The following is a 9,524-nucleotide window of genomic DNA, read 5'->3' on the forward strand; positions in this document are numbered from 1 at the left end:
GGGGGGTCTCCGCAGTGGTGAATGCCCTTAAAGAACCAATCACAGTTGAATTGGCATGTTTAAGTCATTTTGGCAACGAGGACTGCAACCCTGTCTCCCGAATAAGATACTGCTGCTCTAGCAGAACAAAAGAACCATTAATGCCACCAACTAACCCGTGTAATTCTCATTTACACCTCTTTATTACCTTCCATATACTTCGTGAGAAGCATTACACATTCCATTAATTGTTAACATACACGCAAGTCAAGATCTTTTATTATGCGAGGTCATCAGTCAACGATAACAGAGATATTGATGTATTAGGCTCCTCATCAGAAGTTGAGCAACATTTCCATGCAAGATGATACATGGACCTTTAAAATGTACTCAATAATATTGAGTCTCAGTATTCCATTGCTTTTCTCTGGATGTGCATTTAGACCTTATACATCTATCTACCCACCCATCCCTTCATTACACATTAGGTATTAATTTTCTACTCTCGGGGCCAGGATCATGCCTGTCTTGTTCACTTCTGTGTCCCGAGGGCTAAAACACAGTGGGAGCTCAATAGACTGTTAGGCTTGCAAATAAGTGAGTGAGGATGTGGTTGGCAGAATTCTAAGTTCCCATGACCTGGTGTTGCTCCTGTGGTAATGTCCACTTACGTGGCAAAAGAATTTTGCAGGTGTCATTAAGGCTAATCCTCAGTCAGTCTTAAGAAGGAGACTTAATCTAATTACATGAGAGTTTTCTATGGCTGAGAATGGAATGGGAAGTCAGTATTTCAAAGCATACTTACTGAGTTTAAAAAAAAAAACAACTATACTGAGTTATAATCAATATACAAAGAACTGCACAAATTCATGTGTACAATTTGATATGTTTGAACATAAGCAAACACCCACAATTGCATCACCACAATCAATCATCAATGATAGACATATCCAATACCTCCTAGAATTCCCTGTGTCCCTCTGTTGTTTTTTTTTTTTCTATTTATAAAAAACACTTAACGGGAGATCTACCCTTTTAACAATACTGTGCTGTTATCTCCAGGCACAGCCTTGTACAGCAGATCTCCAGAACTTCCTCATCCAGCAGAACTGGAACTTTATGTCCATGAAATAACAACTCCTCACTCCCCCCAGCCCCCAGCTTCTGGCAATCACTATTGTAACCTCCACTTTGTCGTGACTTTGACTACTTTAGATACCTCATGTAAGTGCAATAATGCCGTATCTGTCCGGGGACTGGCTTCTTTCATTTACGTAATATCCTCCACGTTCATCCATGCTGCAAATGACAAGATTTCCTTCTTTTCATGGCTGAATACTATTCTACTATATCTGTACACTGATGGAGGAAGCAAAGAGAGGACCAGAGAGAGAACCTGGGACTCAAGGTGACCTCTGGCTGAGAGCCAGCAAGAAGGCACTACAACCAGTCCTAAAACCCCCAAGAAACTGAATTCTGTCACCTACCTGAATCAGCTCTTAAGAGGATTCTTCCCCCCCACCCCCACCCCACCCAGGGCTCCAGAATAAGACCCCAGCCCAGGGCACACCTTGATTCCACTCTTGTAAAACCCTAATCGAAGAACCCAGTTGAGCCCATCCAGACTTTTGACTTACAGACCTGTGAGATAATGCACAGGTGTTCTTTTAAGCCACATTTGTGGTAACTTGTTACACACCACAGATCTCTACTACTGGAGAAATTGGGGGAAAATAATGCTAGTATAACAACATAGTATTTTGATCTCTTGAAAGCTTTACATAAAAATAAATAGAGGGGCACCTGGGTGGCTCAGTCAGTTAAGTGTCTGACTTCGGCTCAGGTCATGACCTCGCAGTTCATGGGTTCCAGCCCTGTGTCGGGCTCTGTGCTGACATCTCAGAGCCTGGAGCCTGTTTCGGATTCTGTGTCTCCCTCTCTCTCTGCCCCTCCCCAACTCATACTCTCTCTCTCTCTCTCTCTCTCTCTCTCTCTCTCTCTCTCTCTCAAAAATAAATAAACTTAAAAAATTTTTAATTAAAAATAAAAATGAATCAGACTATAGAAATCACGTATCAGAGTTGGTCAACTGGGAAAGAAAGAAAGAAAGATTGAAAGATTGAAAGAAAGAAAGAAAGAAAGAAAGAAAGAAAGAAAGAAAGAAAGAAAAGAAAAAAGAAAAGAAAAGAAATTACCCAAATAGCAAAACCATGAACAACATATACAACAAAAGCAGGTAACAAGGCATTTTAGAAACCCCAAATTTCAAGAGCCCTGAGTCTTTGGCGGGTCAGACTCTGCAGAGAAGAAGCAGAGGAAAGAAATGTGGTGTCTGCAGACCTCAGAACAGGAGAAACTCTAGAGAGCCAACAGGAGCTCCCTGGAAAGCACAGTGGGCCAGTGTGGGGCAGCAGGCAAAACCGGGAATGCCATGATCCCTCTGAGAGCCAGTGAGTGCCAGAGGCCAGTGTGAGCTCAGAGAGGGAGGTTACCCAGGCCACATGAACCCTCAATGGCAACCAGCCAAAATCCCCTTCCAGGATTGGGCCCCACCTCAAGGAGAGTCTACTGGGAAGAGGTTCAAAACTGAAGGTTCAGGTAAAAGTGAGTGTGGGGGAAGGAGGGAGGTTGGAAGAAGAGCCAGAAAAATCTCAGAAAGGAAGCCACCCTACTTACAATGTACCTAAAAACACAGATGGGGAGGCTCTGTGGGATTGGAAAAACTATCCCAAACCACATTTCCTTCTCGAAGTTCAGGACAATTAATTTCACATAAACGTGACAACAGAAAAGTATGGAGGTCAGGTCCCTTGCAACATTACAAGAGGGAAAAAAAAGAGAACCAAGAACCAGTAACGTTCTTACAGAGATGCGAGAATACCAGAAAGAAATGCCCACAAAACAGATCAAACCGCAGCCTGCTACACTATACAATAAAATTATACAGTATCTGAGGGGGAAAAAACCCAACACAGCACAAATCCGAATTAGATAAGTCGGAAATGAGGTAAAAGAACACAAACAATACTTATAAATAAAAAATATCATTTTAGAAAATGAAAACCAAGATATAAAAATATGTAAGATTAGAACAATGAGCACAAAATTTAGCACAATATATAATGCCTTAAGACAAACAAAAGGCTGAAAAAGAAATTTTTAAAAATTAAAAAGAAACAAAAGGAGATAAAACGTTTAAAAGAGAGGACAAATATTAAAGACAAGCAGAGAAGATTTAAAAAAAAAAAGGAATGGGAAAGGGGATCCCTGAGGGAGAAAACCAATGCAATAAACAAAACAAATGCCAAAATATATAATTTAAGAAAAGCTTCCTAAATTTAAACACCATAGATATTTGAAACTAATTATTGAAGAGGTGCACCATGTACCTGAGAAATAGCGAACTGAAAATCTCCAGGATATATTCAAATAAAATCTGTCGGGCTTTCAAGCAAAAGGAATATCGTTAGAACATTTTAAGCAAAAAAGGAAAGTTATTTACAAAGGACAGAAAATCACTGTCATCAGATTTTTTGACAGTAACACTTAATGCCAGAAGAAAATGAAGTACCATATTTAAGATACTTTAAGGAAAGAAAATGTAAGCTAAGGATTTTATATCTAGCAAAACTGACTTCCACATAGGAAGGGCACAAACTATCATCATGCAGGAACTCGCGGCAAAAATCAGAACCTCTACAAACCACAGAGTTCCAGTGCTTCCCTGTGTGGGGACAAGAGCCACAGTCCTGAGTGGATCGGACTCTGTAGGGAAGAGGCAGAGGAGAGAAATGGGGTGTCTGATGGATGTGAGAATAGAAGAAACCCTTAGTGCTACTTGAAAAATCTAGCAGAAAATGAGCTTCAGACAATCAAAATGACTAGAGGCATCCGCAAGAGGACTGGATGGGGATATGAAACATACAATTCCCTGTAGGTTTGAAGATAAAGGAGGGTTAAGGGGTGGAATGTAGTACGCAGAGAACCTGTGCTCAGACCCTAGGGATACAATATAATAATAATACAAAATGGGTGGGGATATTAAGTGGGGAAAACATGTGAAAAATAATTTTAACAGTTTTAAGGAATCATATTGGTTATAGTGGTTTAGTACCGTTATTCCAAGATTGTTGTGTAATCGGACATAAGGAAATGAGTAATTATGAGATATTATCATTTCATCACCCCCTACATCTTTGAGAACCAAAATTCTCCACAAGGAAGAGGAAACGCAGATATAACATAGAAGAGGTTCAGCAAAATCCTGTAGTGCTGAATCTGAATTGGAAGTATCAGTAGAAACTCATATGGTATTTTATCTTCTTCTTGGTTCTTTATTCTGTGAACACCTAAGACCAACGACCAGCCAAATAGAAGGGGCATCCCTAGCACACGGGTTGTGGTCTTGAAATACCACTTTTAGAGAGCTGGGGCGGGGAGTAGGGGGTATGGAGGAAAGAAGGAAGGCTTCTTCCAGATCTGGAGCAGAAAATGCAGGCGAGTTGAGAACCTCTTAGGCCAGAAAGTGAAGGACCTATCAGGGTCACGTCAGAAGGACTCAGGACCCGACTGGAAAAGTCTCCCACTGGCAAAAAAGGAATAATTTGAGCTTCATTAAGATAATTGCAAAGGATTGAAACCCATCATATCCCTCATTGTGACATAATGACATTAGTAATAATATAATAGTAATACTAATAATAAAACTAAGTGGTCTCCTAACTAAAGGGAGGATGATGGAGAACCTATTTGTTATGCCAGAAACTGATAAAGAAGAAGAACGGCACATTCATCTGCCTTTTCTATATAAACTTGCAGTAGCTTCTAGGAACTCAAGTGGAAGATGAGACAAAGTATCTCTTTTTAAAAGTTTTTCAAGTTTTCTCTCTCTGCCCCTCCCCCGTTCATGCTCCGTCTCTCTCTGTCCCAAAAATAAATAAAAACGTTAAAAAAAAAAATTTAAAAAAAAAAAAAAGGGGCGCCTGGGTGGCGCAGTCGGTTAAGCGTCCGACATCAGCCAGGTCACGATCTCGCGGTCCGGGAGTTCGAGCCCCGCGTCGGGCTCTGGGCTGATGGCTCGGAGCCTGGAGCCTGTTTCCGATTCTGTGTCTCCCTCTCTCTCTGCCCCTCCCCCGTTCATGCTCTGTCTCTCTCTGTCCCAAAAATAAATAAATGCGTTAAAAAAAAAAATTTAAAAAAAAAAGTTTTTCAAGTTTTATATATATATATTTATATTTAATATATATTAAAATATATATACATATAAATAAAATTATATATATACACATACATACATATATATACCTATAAATAAAATAAGTTATATATATGTATACATACATTATATATGTATGTATGTATGTAAACAAATCAGCATTTTATAAGCCACAGTGAAAAATCCGATGTAAGCATCATTCTTTAGGCTGTGTCAACAGCTGTGACACTAAAGGAAAGATGATGATCACACATTTCATGCCTCCTGATGAATGGACACACCACCCACCAAAAGCCTTGCCAGAGACGCCGGACCCAAATCTGACCAAGTCTCTAGATTTAAATGTCCATTTGCGGAAATACAGTGGACATAGGAACATTCTCAGCTGCACCAAGAAGATGCAATCACAAAATCCAGACTGTGGGAAACTACAGGTTAAATGCCCTGGGTCCTCCACGAGTAAACTGCAGTGAAAATAAAGAAATAGAGACGGAACCCGTAGATTCAAAGAAACTTAAAAGACATTATGACACCAACACAAAAAGAGGCAAGGCCTGGGGATAAACACTTGAGTGATAAAAATAATATAAAAACAAAAGGAGATTACCACTGTGAAAGCCAAGATTAGGAATCAGCAAGTTTTCCTGCAATAAATATTTTTTAGGCATTGAGGGCCGGACAGCCTCTGTTGCCACCCCTCAACAGTGCCTTTATGACGACGCAAAAGCAGCCAAAGATAGAAAGGAAATGAGTGGGCATGATTGTGTTCTAATAAAACTTTATTTACAAAACAGGTGCAGGCCAATCCCTGTTCAAGATCATAGTAACTGTGGGTCAGAGAGAGGGAATTTGAACTGGGATACAATACATGTATGGGCTTCTGGGGTGACCAGCAGAGTTTTATTTCATGAGCTGAGTGGTTGTTTATTATAAATGTGTTTAGCTTACATTATTGCATTATGCTATATAATTCTTACGTGTGGTTTTGAGTACGTGTTTTATTTTAAAATAAAAAGTAAAATCAAGTGACTCATGTAGACAGTGACTAAAAATCTGCTATTCAGGTTTCCAATGAAAGATGACAATTACTTGCCCTCCGTGTAGTATTTTCTCTTCAAAGAGGCCGAGTGAGCTAATGGTAGCCGAGGTAAAGTGTCTGGGCTGCAGTGACATCGCTAGGATTCGATCCCAGTTTCACTAGGACTGACTGTGTTGGTTACGTAGGTGTCACCTTGACGAGGCCACAATACCCAGGTATCTGGTCAAATGCCAGTTTAAATAAATGTCACTGTGGGGCTCCTGGGTGGCTCAGTCGTTTAAGCATCCAACTTCAGCTCGGGTTATGGTGTCGCGGTTTCTGAGTTCAAGCCCCACGTCGGGCTCTCTGCTGGCAGCTCAGAGCCTGGAGCCTGCGTTGGATTCTGTGTCTTCCTCTCTCTCTGCCCCTCCCCCATCCATTCTCTCTCTCTCTCTCTCTCTCTCTCTCTCTCTCTGTCTCTGTCTCTAAAATAATAAACACTAAAAAAAATTTTTAAGGTCCCTGTGAAGGTATCTTTTAGGTATGCTTAACATTTAAAGCAGCAGACTGAGTAAAGCTGATTACTCTCCATTTGTGGATGGGCCTCACCCAATCAGTTGAAGACCTTAAGAACGAAGACTGAAGTCACCCGAGGCAGAGGGAATTCTTCCTTCAGGTGGCCATCGGACTCCAGCTACAGCATCACCTCTTCCCTGGGCCTGCAGCCCGCCAGCCTGCTCTATCTGTTTCAGACTCAGCCCCACAATCTCTTGGGCTAATTCCTTAAAAATACACTTCCTGTTGGTTCTGTTTCTCTGGAAAGCCAGGACTAACACACCGAACTGGGTAACCCTGAATGAGTTTCCTACCTCCTCTGTGCTCTGGATGCTTCATTGCTAAAGTAGGACAATAACTGCAACAAATACCAGACTGTAAAAGGTAGTTTCTTGCCCCACGTGGGAGGAAGCCAATCGATACTCCCCCACCACCCCGTCCTGACATAATAAAGGGATGCCGGGAGGGGTAGCAGCCACCTCGACCATGAAGATGAAAGCCACATGCTGAGGCATTGCAGACCAGCAAAAGGAAAGGAGCCCGGGACTCTGATGTCACCACTTACCCATCACACCTGGTTGTGAGACAAAACCGCTAGGTTGAGCCAGAAAACCACAATGGTTCAACTTAACACAGCCAACCCTACCCTTCACCTTTGTAGTCAAGCAGGAAACAACAGACACAATAATGAGCTAGCGCGTTGTATTTAGAGCGAATGCCTAGTCATCATTACCATTCTGGGCCGTCCCTCCATGTTGGACATCCTATCAGGGCTCAATGACGCTGCAGCCATTCCTCCAGATAATCATCTCAGCCTCAACTCTAGAGGAACGAAAGCATGTCTCTCCCACAGGCAGCCGACAAAAGTCTCAGTCTTGGTCCTCAATCGGCATAGGAAATGCTGCTCTAGCTTAGACCAGTTAGCGCCCAGGCCTGATGCTGATGGTTGGGGTTAGGGTTGCCTGATTTAGCAAATAAAAACACAGGCTGCCCAGTGAAATGTGAATTTCTCGTACACAATGAATTGTTTTTAATATAATATGTCCCACGCAGTATTTGGGAGACAGCTGTACTAAAAAATGATGTGCCGTTTATCTGAAATGCAGATTTCACCGGGTATCCCGTATTTTCGGATGTCCCTAATTGAGGCCCATCACGTCTAAATACTTGAACTGGGAGCTGTGATTCATTCAATGAGATTCTGGGGCTGTCTTACTGAAAGCAGGTGACAGGGCAGAAAACACACACACACACACACACACACACACACACACACACACACACACTCTCATAGGTGTCCTCTCTAAACATCTCATGTTTCTAAACAAAACAACTTATAGGAACCACAAGCTGAATATCTATAACCTATAGATCTGGGGAGAGAGGGAGGGCCTGAAAAAGCAGGATGTAAAGCATAAAAAAAAAAAAATCCTACTTGTATCTAAGGTAGATATGATCCAACCACACCGATGTTTATGACAAAAATTTTCTATTTCTTTTCCTCTAGTCATTCAATTGCTGGATGAAACCCCCAATAAGACAGAAAGGAAATCATAGCACAGAGTATAAAGATTCAGAAAGAATATAATTATATGATAGGTGTGTGTGCTGTAAGCTTGCTCATATCTATCTTTCTTAAAAATAGATTGCATAAAGAAAATCTCTGATTTCATTGAAAACAATAATTATGTCAGTTATACCAAGAAAAGGATTACAATACTTAGAATTTGGAATACTCAGTAACTCACAGCTTGGTATTCTGCATATTTGTTGCAAACCGGAATATTCTGGTATGATAAACAGCAATGTGTATATGTGTGTATGTGTTTGTGTGTGCACATTTATGTACATATATGCATATGGCCTTCGCCTGTGATCCAGTTGGATCTAGAAAAATCCATTTCTGAGATCTGATAGGAATTAACAATATCATGTGAGTTTCAATGGTCTTAAATTAGACAGCTCTTAGGATGCCAGGATTCAAGTCCTTTGATTTTATGTAACTGACACCTTCCGCGCAGTACTTTAGCCAAGCAGGCTCTACAACAATTAAATACGAACAAAAGGTACCTAGTACTGACATTACGGCAAATATATATAGGATGTACGCTTAATTGTCTCCGCCTGTATAAATTCCACTCACAGCCTAAGCAGAGCCTCACTTCTCTTGTCCTTTGTGCAGACTCAAGCTCTGTGATCACGGGGAGATTAGATGCAGCTCTTTCAAAAATGTGGTGTTTCAAAATGGACAAAAGAATTTGATATATGACAACTGAAAACTGTTTTTGTTCTAAAAAGAAACACGAAGGAAATCTGTTTTCAAAACACCTCATTGAATGGGGAAGATGGCATTATACACGTATCTCTTCTCTGTTTCCATTCCTTTATCCTGTGTTAAATGAGCAGCTATTTTGCGCCAAGCACTAAGCACTGGGGACACGGGACGGTGTGGGGCATGCTGGCTACCCTTCTGAGAAGAGACGACCCCACCCCAATCTTCCGGGCTGGTCACTTCCACAGCCCCTGACGTGTTTCACATGTTTTGGCCTCCCGTTCACTGAAAAATGCTAAGAGGAATTTCTTGGAGTGAGGTATGTTTTGCCTTTGTTGTCCAAATGCTAATATGGTCCCCTCTTGTACACAGCATTATTTTAGATGAGACGCAGGTGCACATTTCAAAAATTTCATTAGCTAGGGGTGCCTGGGTGGCTTGGTCGGTTAGGTGTCCGACTTCGGCTCAGGTCATGATCTCGCGGT

This window comes from Prionailurus viverrinus, chromosome A3, assembly GCF_022837055.1.
Source record: "Prionailurus viverrinus isolate Anna chromosome A3, UM_Priviv_1.0, whole genome shotgun sequence".
NCBI lineage: Eukaryota > Metazoa > Chordata > Mammalia > Carnivora > Felidae > Prionailurus > Prionailurus viverrinus.